General features: G+C 38.1%; 1 protein-coding gene across 1 annotated transcript in view; it reads right to left on the bottom strand.

The window, feature by feature from the left end:
- The window catches only part of LOC127946689 (leucine-rich repeat-containing protein 4C-like), a 64,115-nt gene extending 49,148 nt beyond the window's left edge, over positions 1-14,967 (bottom strand). Inside the window, exon 1 of the mRNA XM_052543403.1 lies at positions 13,404-14,967. The gene's annotated coding sequence lies outside the window, so the exon portion shown is untranslated. The remainder of the gene's footprint in view (positions 1-13,403) is intronic.
- Between the last annotated feature and the right edge of the window lie 226 nt (positions 14,968-15,193).

The raw sequence follows: 15,193 nt of genomic DNA on the forward strand, positions 1-15,193 counted from the left end.
GGGATGGGTGTCATCACACGTCCTCAACTAATGAGAGACAGCAGCGCTCAAATGAAAATTATTTAGGCTAAGCATCAACATTCACAAACCACTGCTATTTTTAACAGAACATAATGCAATGAGCTCGTAATCACGGCTTCATAAGTGGAAAATTGGAAGTTTCCGATGAAGACAGCAGAGAAGCGCTCTCACTCAGCATAGTGTAGTTCAGCGTTTTGTTAACTTTGTGATTTATTATTTTGAGCAGTTTGGGACGCAGTAACACACAGCCCTCTGACAATACATTGCTTTACAGATCTATCACTTTTGTCACTCAGAAATGCTAACGCAATCGTGCTGCACGTATCAGAAGTTCCACGCTCCGGTGCAGTTAGCGCTCAAACTCTCTGATGTATATATAACTGAACTACGATCTGAATCACCTCTTCCAACCAAGCCAGGGACAGCTAAATAAACCGGGCTCAAAACGCCTAGTGGGAGCACACCATTATTCTCCCGCATCCCGCACACACACACTAGTCTCTACCCGCCCGCACCTGCACTCATCTGTCATGTGTTGTTCCATGCTGCACTCAACCGGTCTCTACTCGGAAGGTGCCTGTTATAATTATATGTTATGATAATGTTATGATCGAGGCTCTGGACTCTGAACATAACTTGTTTTTCCATTACAAACTATAAAATATTTTCTATAAAAACGTAATTGCACTGGCAGTGGCAGATAGCTTTGGTTTGATATTTAATTTGATTAAATTAATGTTTAAATTGAGATTTACAATAAATATTTTAACTGCTACTCTGAAAAAGGAATACCGCTGTAAAAAAGCACCTTATTTGGCTAAAGTGTTTGCAAACCAAATGTTATTGCACTTTTATTCATATAGCAGTACTTTTAAATGAAAAAGTGCATAATACACTACTTTTGAATTTATTGGTGAATTTTGAGCATACCCATGTGATTAATCGTGATTAACTGCAGAAACTCAAGTGATTAATTGTGATAAAAAAATTGTAATCATTGCCCAGAACTATATATATATATATATATATATATATATATATATATATATTCAGCAGCTTTTATCCAAAGCAACTTACCAAGTAACTGGTAGCAAGCTAGCAAAAAAAAAAAAAAAAAAAAAAAAAAATCCAAGATAGAAAGAGAGATAAATGCAGAGAAGAAAAACAAACTGAAATTTATCACTGCATATATGTTTCTAACCAAATTAATTTTAAAATTGTTCACAACCTTGTACTCGCAATTAGCTGTGACTACCTTAAAAACCTTGTCCCTACAGTCAAATTCAGCACACTTTCTCATGTGATTCTGCTTTAGAATCTTTGACCATTCTGGTATGTCGAATACAGTGTAAGTGAATCCAAAACCACTGGCCCACTTTCCGTCTTCATCAAGTCTTCGTCTGCTTACCAATCACAGCCCCCAGACAGCTTCTCCTGCCTGCTTAAATGCATCATTTGCTTCTCTTGGAGATAAAACAGTTTGGGTTAGTCACCAAATTGAGAAAGCGGAAGCAAGTGAGCAAACCGAGATTACAGAACAACAGGGGCGAAGTGGGTTGGCTTGTGTGTTAAAAACAGTTCTGGTATCAGTGAGCCAGATGTTAGCGCTCTGTTTGAATAGGTTTTGTTTAATGGTTTGTGTGGTAATTTGTGCAGAGGACCATTCATTTTGCACATAGCCTAGCTTCAGACAGGTGCTTCAATTTCCATTTTCAATATGCAGCCATTATGAATAATTGATCCGTAGTTTAACTGATTTTGCTTAAGGACCCATATTTTACATTAGGCATCAAGTGCCCTTATAAAAGGGGATAGTTCAAAAATGTAGAATGTGTCATGTTGTTCCAAACCTGTAATTTTTTCTTCTGTGGAGCACAACGGAAGATATTTCGCAGAAAGTTTCAATTGTCCAAATAATGAAAGTCATTGAGGTCTAAAACAACACTGATTGGACCCCATTGACTTTCATTGTATGGAAGGTAATGTGTTAAGTGTTTTACATTTACATTTATGTATTTAGCAGACCTTTTTATCCAAAGCGACTTACAGTGAAGTCAGGGTATGCATTTTTTTATTTATTTTTTTTTACCAGTATGTGTGTTCCCTTGGAATTGAACCCATGACCTTTTGCAAAGCTAACGCAATGTTACAGGATAGATTACAGAGTGTTTTACAGGTTAAATAAAGCCATATAGGGTTGGAATGATAAGTAGGTGATAATGAACTAACCCCTTAAAATTCATTAATCATATTTTTTTGGAGGATTGCACACCTCAGTAAAATATTTATTTTATTTGTGTCCCATCACTTTCAAATGAAGTATTAATTCTAAGAATCCTCTGTTCGTCCTGTCTCTCCTGACCCAGGAAAAATCCAGCCATAAATAGATACCTCTATTCTTATTAATATTTCATCTCAAAATAACTGTCACTCATAGCTCATTATAGTCTATGGGTATGGCCTACATTCAGGATGAGTACAAGATCTCACACTGATCATAGACTGCGCTCGCATCAGAATCAAAATTGGGGTCATTTGCATATAAAGAACATGAATCTAGGAATCGCTCTTTATGCATAAATGTTTCCTTAGCCTCTGTCTTCCCACCTGCAAATTAATTTTATCAAACTGTACAGTCTCAGAGACTGATACACTCAGAATCCATGAGATGTAAGCCGAGTGCACGTCGCAAGACAAGCTTCAGTATTCGCTCTTTCATGTTTTAATTCTGAGGACCAAAAAACCAGACATGGATGCTCTTGTATCGCAGATGCCATGACATATTCCAAACTATGAAGTAAGGTTAACCAGCGTGTGATATGTGTGCTATCATGGAAAAGAGCAGTAGTGAGCAAGAACCAATGAAATTGTGAGAATAATGAAAATGAAGGGCAAGGTAACCAAAATGTTTCCTAGCCCACATCCCACATTCATAATTTTAGGCTGTTTTTCCTGCTCTGTCTATCTTCAATTAGTGAAGCTGACTAGTTTATCAAGATGCTTTCTTATTTAAATTTTGTAAACTGATATTTTTTTTTTAGCAGAGGTACTTCAGTTACCATGCTAACTCTGTGTAGCACTTCAGTAGTTTGCACAATAAAATCTTTTCAGAAAAATTGTACACGCAATCTTTATCTTCCATACTGCAACTGGTTGTTCAGGCAATCCACTAACTATTCATTGTGTACGCTGTGCTCCATGACATTGATAACATGGCAAGAAACTTTTACTAAACACATCTACGCTGACCAACAAGCTTATTCTAGTCTGCACTTAAAAGTCCTTTTAGGACAAGATGGTTCACTCCTACGCTATCTCACGACCAATTCGTACATATTTTACGAGGTAGCTTATTTTTACGAATTTGTACGACCTCACTCGTACGATTTTATACGATTTGTCTAAACCCCAGTGACAGTTAGGTTTAGGGGTGGGGTTAGGTGTAGGTCATTCGTACAAATTCATACGAATTGTGCAACTCGTAAAATACGTACGATTTGGCAACAATCGTATGAATTTGTACGAGTGTGGTCGTACGAATTCGTACGAATAAGCCACCTTGTGAAAAATGTTCGAATTGCCGTGAGATCGGGTTGAACCCTTATGAAAAGTAGCCCAAAAACAAACAAACAACAACAACAACAAAAAAACATGGTTAAAATAGTTAAACCATGGTAAACACAAATTATCATGGTTAATTTTAATAAGGGTATCTATTTTCTACATAGGTAATACAACTACTTCAGTAGTTAAGTTGGTAAGTCCCTTTGAAATAAAATAGTCATCCTTTGAGTTTGAGATTTTAAATTAATCTGTGAATAATTTATTGACACATTCAAATGTTCACATTTCTCTGGTAATGTTGATGTTTTAAACCGTTTAAACCTCAAGCTTTTATTTTGTGAGAAAAATGCAGGGAGAACTCTGTGTTTAGTTGACAATAAACAAGTAAAATGCTAAAAAAAATGTATATCAACATAAATGTTGAAAAGTAAGGAAATGACATTAACCAAGCTTCTTGAGTCACAAAAAACATTTTAAGCTGCACGTGTGCAATTGACAGCATTGCCATTACACTGGACTAAATTTTTTTTTTTACTGAAGAATGCTATAAAGGACTTATTTTTAAGACATGTTTTATTTATTTTTTTATTTATTACAAACATGCAGCTTTTTGCTTCACAAATTATTAATTGATAGACTGGATTGGTGTTGATTACTTGCAGATTATTGTGATGTTTTTATCAGCTGTTTGGACTCTCATTCTGACAGCACCCATTTACTGCAGAGGATCCATTTGTGAACAAGTTATGTAATGCTCCTCCAAATCTGTTCTGATAAAGAGAGAAACTTATCTACAGTACATCTTGGATGGCCTGAGGGTGAGTAAATGTTTTGAGTAATATTGGAAAAATGAATAATAACAGCAAAAAGAAATATATTATATACTGTGTGTGTATATATATATATATATATATATATATATATATATATATATATATATATATATATATATAGCTTGTTGGCTAATAGTTACAATTTCCTCCCGAGGTGGAACACGCCTGGTCTTTTTCTTCCTTTTAAATAAACTACACTGATGAATTGTGCAAAATGACAGTGTTTCTATTCAAGTCTCTAAGTCTCTAATGACATTCAGAAATAAACTAGATCATGTGACAAAAAAAAAAAAAAAGAATAATGACTGGTCTTTACATGTACATGCACACACTCACGCTTCAGCACAAAACCATTGCACATGCTCGTCTCTCTTACTCCACGACCACCAGGAGAACAAGACTCCAGAGAAGAAGAAATTAGATTAGATTAAATTAGATAGCTATCTATTAAACTGGGACAAATACAGTGCTATTATAAAAGACCTGTTTTATGTATGCTAACCCACTAGAGCTATCATTACATCATAATCTAGCATATACACAACTGACTGGGTCTTTTTAGATCAATTTTATGCTTTGCTTACGAGTTTATCTGATGCATACCAATCAGTCAGAATAGCAGATTTTGGCAACAGACTGTTTTCCCTTTCAAATTTCTACTTGGAAACTTTTGCCAATTAGCATTCATACGTGAGTACCTAATGCAGCATGCAGCAGATGATGTATGCTAGGCTAATGTTAACATCTGAATATTAAAACGAGCATTGCTGTGCTTCCGAGTGATGAAGCACTGTGGCTAAAGGGGCTCGCTGTTGTTCTAACTCTATAAAATGTGAAGGGAATCGTCCTTTCCCAGTCTAAACGACACCAGCTGTGCTTTAATGGACCCGAATGGACACATCTCAGGTGTGGTGGGATACTGTTATTGCCTGGAGCTATGTTTCTCACTGGATGGATGCCTTTATCTTTAAGCCCATATAAAAACATCGGGGGGAGAAAGTAATCGTATTGTGGCATCAGGGGGATAGCCTGAAAGTTTAAGTCAATGTAATTCAATCAAAATGTCATGAACCTTCTATACTGTATATTGTATCTCTGAGCGGTGAGGAAATGGAATAAACCTTTTCTCAAAAGACTAGTGGTTGACAGATATGGTTTTTGCCAGTAGACGTAAGGTATTTTCTGTGAATGTCTGACTTCTGATTAATAAGCCTCTATAGATAAATAACCAGAAGAAAATAATAACAATTACATTACAAACCATTTTGCAGTATCTAAAGCATAATTGACCAATTTTGCACAGATAAAATGACTAGAAGGTAATAACACTACAAGCCTTATTAAATATAAAATTACAAATTTAATTCAGCAATGAAATTTCATCCATTTGCAAAATCATTTTTGAATACGAGTCTTTTGTTTATCACTTAACCAAAGAGAAATGGTAATCAGCCAAGGCAAAGATTTCATAAATACTGCTCAATGCTACAAATGTAAACCGTGTATGTTTACAAAAGCAAACTTTTGCTCAAAGTCTCATGATTTGTAGAGACCTGATGTGCACTCACTTGACTCAGCACCCAGTTGATAGAAAATAACTGTGTTCATCAGAGCAGGAGTCCCGAGTTGCCTTCTCGCTGCTTACGATTCGGTTTACAACAGAAACTATTCTCTGAACTCAGCCAAACAAACCGTACACAGAAACATACTGCAGTTTATCTATCTATCTATCTATCTAGTTAAAAAGGTCAAATAACTTATACTTCCTTAAATTCCCATTTGCAACGATTCCTTCAACTCAGATTCAGGAACTCTATTGGAAATCAGAAGCCATTCTCACTTCAGTGCTGAATGCTTTTAGGTCACTTTGTCATTTGACATCTCTCTGACTGTGTGAACGTCCTTTAACACTGGTAGCTGTTCGGGAAGAGACACTTACTCCACTCTATTAAGAATCCCCTTTCGATCGATTCCACTGCCAAACCTTGAAGTGCGACAACCAGGGCGTTTACAACTCTCAGGCGGAATGATGTACTCACAATTAAAGTGTACCAAAACCAAGACAGGCTAGGCGGTTTCTGTAAGAGCCTCTCTATATGTAAATAACTGAAGCCGGCATCGGAGCACGGCTGCAAAAAACCCTTGTCCTCTTCAGCGGTGTGAGGCTGCACAGGCTGATCCAGTCATTATTTGAGCCAAAGAGCTTTTCTGCGCAAGCCTTTTGTGAGAGGAAATTGCGTTAATGAACTCTGATAAGAACAATCAACTCCAGCGGCTCTTATTTTATTCTACTCTCTCAAATAACCTATTAAATGTAGATTCTCCCAAGCTTCACCATTAACAACACCCTCTCTCTCTCTCTCTCTTTCTTTCTCCTATGACAGGAGGACAACTGAACCTCACCTCAGTTAAACAGGTGCTTTAGTACCAGAGGAACCAGGTGAGCGGCAGTCCGTCACCTCCTCGGCTACTAGCTTTAACCTTTCAATTTAGCAGCAAAATTAATATGGCCAGTTCCACACAGCCTTGAACAAATGTCTCACAGGTGCAACCCAGAAAGGGAGAACGTCTCGGGCACAGTTTTCACACACATACACAGACACACCTGTAGGTCACGTTATTGGTAACATGCACGGCTTGTCTCTGCCCAGCTGCAGGCTTCCATAGATGTCGACTGACGTCAGCCCGGCCGTGACTCGAGTTACAGGCTGATTCAGGTCATTTTCTTTTAGCTGAGCTTGAATCTGGGTTGGGTGGGGGAGTTTACCCCTCATTAAGTCATAAGTCATTGGCCAGTTTTGCTTAATTATCTAAAAAATGATTGTTATTGTTAAAATTTATATCTCTGTGTATACAGTTTTGTTTGGCATTTTAACATTATTTCAGATGTATAAACCTGAAGAGAAATCAAAAACGAGTTAACAGTAAAATCTAATAATTGTGATTAATTTAAGTATATTTCAATTTCTTTTTTTCTTTCTTTTTTTAAGCACACCGACTATGAACATGAAATTGGCCAGTCATGACTTACATGTAGAATATAAAAGAAAGAAAGAAAGAAAGAAAGAAAGAAAGAAAGAAAGAAAGAAAGAAAGAAAGAAAGAAAGAAAGAAAGAAAGAAAGAAGAAAAAGCATATTTGGAGATCTGTGGTTAAAAAGTCTGAAAAATCTATGTTTAGTTATTATATATTATAGTTTTGCCCATTTTACCCATGCAGGTAAGGGTGGGGGTAACGGTGTTTATCCAGCACGTCAAGATGGCCGTTTTATGATGTTGGCTAGATTATTTACGGAAGACTGATGTGGCGAGGCAAAGCGTTGATTGATTAAGGCATCGACTGGAGAAATGTCCTGCACTCATCCCATGGGTCTGTGGATGAGGGACCGCTTGAGAAAAACACACACTCAGGTCAAAGAGAGAGAGATTTATGAAAGGTCAGTGTGAGTGTGTGTGAAAGGGGCTGGGGTGAAACGTGAAACACACCTGAACTATAGAACAGTTTCAAATGAACACTCAACCAAAAAATTAAAAACAAAATGAAAATAAAACAGTCATCATTAACTCACCCTTGCTCCAAACTATGTGGAACACAAAAAAATATATATATTTTGTAGACAAATTATAAAAGTTGTCCATATTAATCCCTCTTCTAAAGCCATACGATTGCTTAGTTGAGAGTCACTGAATATCTTCGCTTTCCCTGCTCCAATTCTAAGTAAACTATGTTGTAATGTCTAATTGGTGAACAAATCATTACTTTGAGTCAGATATTTAATGAACCAATCAATAATTTGAATGACTAGGCTATTGTCTAACTTCAGAAGACTTTACATCTAGTTATATTGACAGCATTTGTGGTGCTTAAGCGTGTATTTTTAAGCTTGAAAGTTTTAGTACACATACATACATGTAATGATGTCTTATTGGTGAATGAATCATTCTTTTGAGTCAAACCACACTGATCTGGACTCAAAGATCTGGTTCAGTTTTGGTCTGTTCCTCACGCAAAGTTTTTGCCTAACTCCAGAAAACATGGAATATAGTCTCTATCTTGATTTAGCATTTATTTTGAAGCCTGAAAGTTTTAGACCCTGTTCAATGTAAATACTTGGAAAGGATCTACGAGCCTCACATTCAAAATCTCTCCATTTATGTTCCACGGAAGCTAAAACAATGAAGGATGATATCTTTTTTGGATGAACCATCTCTTTAACAATGACCACATCATAGATTTCAACATCTGGTTCATGTCTAAAATGCAGCTAAAGATCCTGAATAGAGTGTTTCACAAGACATCAAATGATTGTTTAAAAGCTCTGAGATGTATTATCGTGTTATTTATTGTCATACACTCTCACTGAAGAAAGGTCGACCGGCCCATTTCCTCACACCAGTGTAGTGAATACAAAATACACAGAATTTGCTGACGGCTGAATTCTGACATAGAAAAAATACACTTGCTTTAAGACAGGGAAAAAAAAGAGACAAAAACTTAAATTCAATGTCATCCTCACCACAACTCCAGCCCATTAATCAATACACACTACCTACATAACCTCCCGTACGTGGCCTTGTAGTTTGACTCCAGGGAGAGAAATCTCTATGCTGTGACATGGAAGATTTAGACAATAGAGTGAGGTTGCTTGTCAAGCCGGGTTCTCTCACTTTTTAATCTGCCGTTCACTCTGAACCAAATCCCCCTGGGAGAAACTGTACCTCGAAAAAAAAAAAAAAAAAAAAAACATTGACAGACAGGTTGCGTTTTTGATAACAGTCTCCAGCAGTTTGAGAAATTAATACTAACTCACGCCCAAGCTGGGTTTTACACAAGCTAATCTGCCTGATTTGAAAGGGTTTATTAAGGTATAGAATGGGGTGTAAATTGCAGACCTGATGGATTTAGCTTGGGAATCACATGGTGGAGAAATACTGTACACACTGCAGATGGGCAAATTCAAAATGAACAACTGGCTTCCTTTTAAGTTCAAGAGTTTAAAAAAAAAAAAAAAAACTAAGAAGAATTATTTGGATGGATTAAGTGTTCTTCCACCCTGGAAAATAAAAGTTAGTATGCTAAATATGATGGAATATGCTACAGTTCAAATATTTGAGGTCTTGATTGGAGATAAATGCTAATTGAAGATTTCAGCAGCGACACGTTAAATTGATCAAAAGTAACGTTTAATTAAATAAGTTCAATTCATAATCTTGAAAATTCCACTTTGCCATCACAGGGACAAATTCAAATTTGAAATATAGAAAGTTCTACAGTTCTATGTTTTGTTTTGTTTTTAATCCACTTACACTGTTATATTCAAATTCACATAATGTGCACATAATGTAGTCGTGGGAAGTCGGGGAAGTCGTGGCCTAATGGTTAGAGGGTTGGACTCCCAATCGAAGGGTTGTGAGTTCTAGTCTCGGGCCGGACGGAATTGTGGGTGGGGGGAGTGCATGAACAGCTCTCTCTCCACCTTCAATACCACGACTTAGGTGCCCTTGAGCAAGGCATCGAACCCCCAACTGCTCCCCGGGCGCCGCAGCATAAATGGCTGCCCACTGCTCTGGGTGTGTGCTCACAGTGTATGTGTGTGTGTGTTCACTGCTCTGTGTGTGTGCATTTCGGATGGGTTAAATGCAGAGCACAAATTCTGAGTATGGGTTACCATACTTGGCTGAATGTCACGTCACTTCACTTCACTTCACTTCACTTTAATGTATGTTACATCTCTAGTGCTTTATTTATTAATTGATTTATTGCTGGAGTTATGGGAGTTACTTTGTCTTCCCACAAAGGTGATTCTCAATGGAAAAGGACAAAAGAAGACTTGATTTACACCTTAAAGAAGTGGCTTTATTTTAACTGTGATTAATTGCTGTTCATGCCCACAGAAGCTCACTTTATAGAAGCCGCCCAAGAGGCTCATGGGACTGTCACACTCGAACAGTAAAATAAACCAGCTCTAAGTTGCTTGTGTTTCCAGAAATCCATCAGTATGCCCCATAAATACTACGGATATGAAACCCAGATTTTGCTTTGTGCTTGAAAAACAATGTCGTTCATCAATTATGAGGCATTGAAGACAACATAACTATTTCAGTAAATCTCAAAAATCTCACCAGAGGCAATTCCACAAATCATTTACGATGTGAACCTCAATCCTAATGCTGGACAATACATGTATTGACATTTATATTTTATGACCGAACTGGACGTTCTGCCTTTCCCAGTGGTTTGTGCTGGGCTAAACGTAGAAAATTTTGGAATATGCACAGAGTGAGATATGGAGCATCTTCGCAGAAACATGAATCACGCTGCATCATTCACCAACAAACAAATGTCATCCCTCTACCCAACCCGGCATCTTCATCATGCTAAAGCTCCTGACAGCAAAGGAACATAAAATGAGCGGCCCAATTCATCTCCCCAAGGCTACATCACTCCATCATTCCTCTGCTTCTTTTCCTCCCTTCATCGAGTGCCTGGAAGAGAGTGAAGATTAAAAAAAAATCCTTCGTTCACCTCAGGGAATAGGGGCCGGTGCTTTAAGGTATGAATGCGATGAAGGCTTTGTTTCTATTCGGTTGTTAACAAGACAAACGTCAGTACCGTTTACGGCAACTTACTCTTCTTATTTCCTGTGTCAATATTTGGTTTGACGCTCTAGATCCGGAATAATCTAAATATAGTTCTGTATGTTTTCTTATTCAACTTTCATTTGCAATTTCCTTGCACTTGTACTAATCTGAACAAAGTCTGAAACTTTGTATTACGAGCACTTACTGTGATGCATGCTTGTTGTATTCTTCAATTCTCATTTGCTTTGGATAAAAAACTTCTGCCAAATGAATAAATGTAAATGTAAATTATGACAAAATTATAGTTTTTTTTTTGTTTTTTGTTTTTTTTTGGTGAACTATCCTTTAAATGTCTAACATCCTGTATACATATAACATGTTTGTAAAGGGGTCTTGTGGTATCGCAGGCCTCTACGCTTCAGATCGGGCGTCAGGCCAACAGGAAGCTCTCCCAAAGGGTGACGGAGAGTGGGCGGCCATGCACTGGCTGCTTCGAAGGAACAAAATGGAGTTTGTCAGACAGATGGACATTACTCAGTCTTTACACACACTCAGACACTGCCTCTGATTCATCCACTCGGCTTTCAGAACAATAACATTACTATGCTGTACTTCACCTTGTGACCTCAAAACGTCAAGCAGAGCAAGAGCTTCACGTTCTTGATCTTAAAAAGGAAAGGAAAGATGAAAGGAAAGTCTAGATTGTTTATTCTGAATAAAACACACTTTGAAGAGGAGATTTGCTTTAGAAGAAAAACGGAGGTTTGAAAATGCTCTACGCACTATGAGCCAGTGTCTTCAGAACAAGTAAGCACAAAGACTGTCTGACTTCTGCTTTAAAGGTCAATCTGGTCAACTTCTTCAGATCACACATTAACAAGGCATAAGCTGTTGGCTGCAGCCTCATTTATCACTTCCTTTTCAAACCAATACACATCAACCCGGGATGCTGTGAATGCAAAACATCCTGAACTGATCTGAATAAAAAAGGTTTACCAGATTGCTTTAGCCATCACAAATTAAAAAGTAAAAAGGCCAACTTCTCTGCCAATGTTTTATTGACTTCTGACACACGACAATGAAGTCAAAAAGGAAACCGCTGGTACCAGTGATACAAAGCCACAGATAATCGCTTTCCTCGAGTAGAGAGAACAGTTAATTATGACTGACAGCTATGACCTCAGAATATGCGGCATGGCTAATCTAGGCATGTTTGTTCAAGTCTATCCTCTTATTATCCTGATGTAGATCCTCCTTTCCTGTGAGAATGTAATCCAGTCTTTAATATTGTTGCCTTGGATTGTACGGTTAGCTATAAAAAAATAATACTTTGCCACCTCATACGCTGGATGTTCACAAGGCAGAGCAGCATAAGGCAGTGGGAAGTAAAGAAACACAAACAGCAGTGCAGTTCTGCTGTTTTCAGGCAGGGATTTCAGGACCACGGACAGCTACCGGAGCAAGTCCAAACTCTGCCAGCCTTAAATCATATCGTGTCTATACTATGGCCTGCTTATTAAACACCACAAATTCTGCTGTAAATGCATTATAAAAGTTGAAAAGTGAACATTATTTATTGGAATTTAGTTGCTTTTATATAAATATCAGGCTTAGTAGCTATAGTAACATTAGCAATGTGTCGATTATATATTGTCTGCATATTTAATATGTTTATATCCAAGAACTGTGTGTGTGTGTGTGTGTGTGTGTGTGTGTGTGTGTGTGTGTGTGTGTGTGTGTGTGTGTATTAGGTCATGCGATTTTTTATGCATATAAAGTGATAAATATAGGGGTCTGACCAATCAAACAAGCAACAGCCTGAATCTCTGCCTCCAGCACCACAACCCGCATTCTAACCAAATCTAAACTGATAACATCTGAATAACTGCTCATTTTTATTCTTACATAATACATTTTGTAAAAATATGACGAACCGAATCATGCCATATCACACTGAGACTGAATGAATGAAATAATGAATGGAAGAAAGATTCCACCGCAAAGATGGAACACTGTGCAGTTGTCAATAGCGCACACATTTATCAAACACGCGCGTGCGCGCACACATACACACACGCGCGCGCGAGAGAGAGAAAGAGAGAGATAAAGACTATAAAGACTAAATAATAATAATAATAATAATAAAAAGTCTCACAGCCGGTGAGTGAACGCTTCAGTGGATATGTGTACGAATATATAGCCTACTGTACGACATTTCAAATTACACAAGTGATTGTATTGTGACCTTTTTAATAACTACTGTTGTATGTAAGTGCCATTAGACGTTAAGGGAGCTTTTTTTTAAGCTTTTACCACAAAAGACATCTTTGGTAAACAGATGCATTAGGTGTCAGAAAGATGTCAACGTGTCCAGTGATGCCAATATCAAACCACGAATTACTTACTTTCTCAATCTGTGAGGTTCAAATTGGAGGCAAAATCACCGTTCCGTTCGCTTCCAAAGCACGAAAATCCATCTGCAATTCTCAAGCAGTTAAGCGCGATGCCAATAAAATGTTCTTCAGCGTTTACTTTGGGCTATCCAAGCTATCCAAGAGCAGTATTGCATTCACAAGCTTCTATGAGAAGAAATTTGCTCCAGTATATCCATTCGGTCTTCCTGTCAGTGCCATCATATGGACGAGTGCCCCTAGAGCAGATATCTCGATGCTTTCTTGCCCCGCATCATCAAAACCCGGTGTACCAAGTCCTTTTCCTGCTGATAAATCAATTAATTCGACGTCTTCCTGGTTTTGCCATTTATTATTGGCGTTTAACAACAGATAATTGGGGTTTCACATTCAGCCAATACGCATCTAGATGGGTTTTATCCCTGAGATGGATCTTTCCCTGCATCTTCTTCTACATCCCAATCTTCAGCAGACCATAAACGCAGACCGGTGATGTCCTTATTCCTCAGGCATGGTTTAAAACGGAACTTTTCTTCCTCCTTTACGCACCCGATCTGATTAGATTTCTACTCACAGCCCAGTGCGGATTTCAAGATGCTTATTTCCTTGAAATGTGATTATGTCCCACGGAATGCCTTGAGAGGTGAGCCTCGTGCGTTGGCAAAGGCAAATATTCGTATATCACATCCTATCCAAGACCACCAGAATCATTTGGAAAGGGGAAAAAAGGACAAAATCCTCCAGGGTTCTTTTTTTTCTGTTTTCAGGAATGTGGATGGAAATGCGCCAAATGTGAGACAAATCTTTTTTATTTTTCTTCTTCTTTTTTTTCCCCTTTTTTACTTAAATGACCGATAAATATACTAACCACAGTCGTAGTTCCTTTTCAAATGTGTATAAGCGTGTTATAAAAGAGATATTCTTCAAAAGCTACATCCCAGCAGATATTCAATACAGTTCAACTCAACTCAGGCAAAAAGCAATCCAGTGACGCGACGAAAATCCACGAGAATGATGCTGCGCTCCGCGCCAAGCCGTGGAATTGCGCAGCGCGCGACAGCCGAACAGAGAACAGCCACAAGTGAGTCACTCCGCGAGCAGGAACATCTAAAGAGATGAGACCCGTCGAATACGTCGAGATCTTGTCGTGAATGAAGTTCTAGTGTGAAGTATCTAGCGTGGTAACCAATGACGCGCGGCTCTCCGTGGGTATCGGCTCAGTGCGCTCCTCTGGTGACACCAAAAATCTTATAAAACGTATTGATGTTGCCCTCAGCCCAAAGTCTCACTCTTCTCACTGTCCTCACTTGGCGTCTTCTCGGATGCGTAAAAGTCAATGGTCCAATAATCTTTTTAATTCTTACCAATGATTGGTCGAGTGCAATAACCCTAAAAGCTATAGATTATATGACGAGGTATGTAGCGCCTGTTTGACGCACACATGTGCGTGTGTGATTGTGTATAGCCTGTGTACTGAGTATGAGTGTCTGATGCGCTGATTCTTCCTGTTTAGTGCAGAAGGGACACGACTGCCATCTACCGGCGCTCCGTCCCCTGTCTATACGCTCAACGCAGCCATACGACCACCCGAGCCTTTCGAAGAAAAAAAAAAATATCATTTTTTTTTTTTTTTTTTTTTTTTGCCATATGAAGAACGGGGAAAATATTCCCCATGCATTTCATTAGACCAAAATTAGGATTTGGATACTCTTGTTGAGTGAAAGAATAGCCTAGAATATTTTGGTTTGTTTCCCCAAAAGAGAAAGAATGACCATTTTAAATGC

This window comes from Carassius gibelio, chromosome A25 (genome assembly GCF_023724105.1).
Source record: "Carassius gibelio isolate Cgi1373 ecotype wild population from Czech Republic chromosome A25, carGib1.2-hapl.c, whole genome shotgun sequence".
NCBI classification, from domain to species: Eukaryota; Metazoa; Chordata; class Actinopteri; order Cypriniformes; family Cyprinidae; genus Carassius; species Carassius gibelio.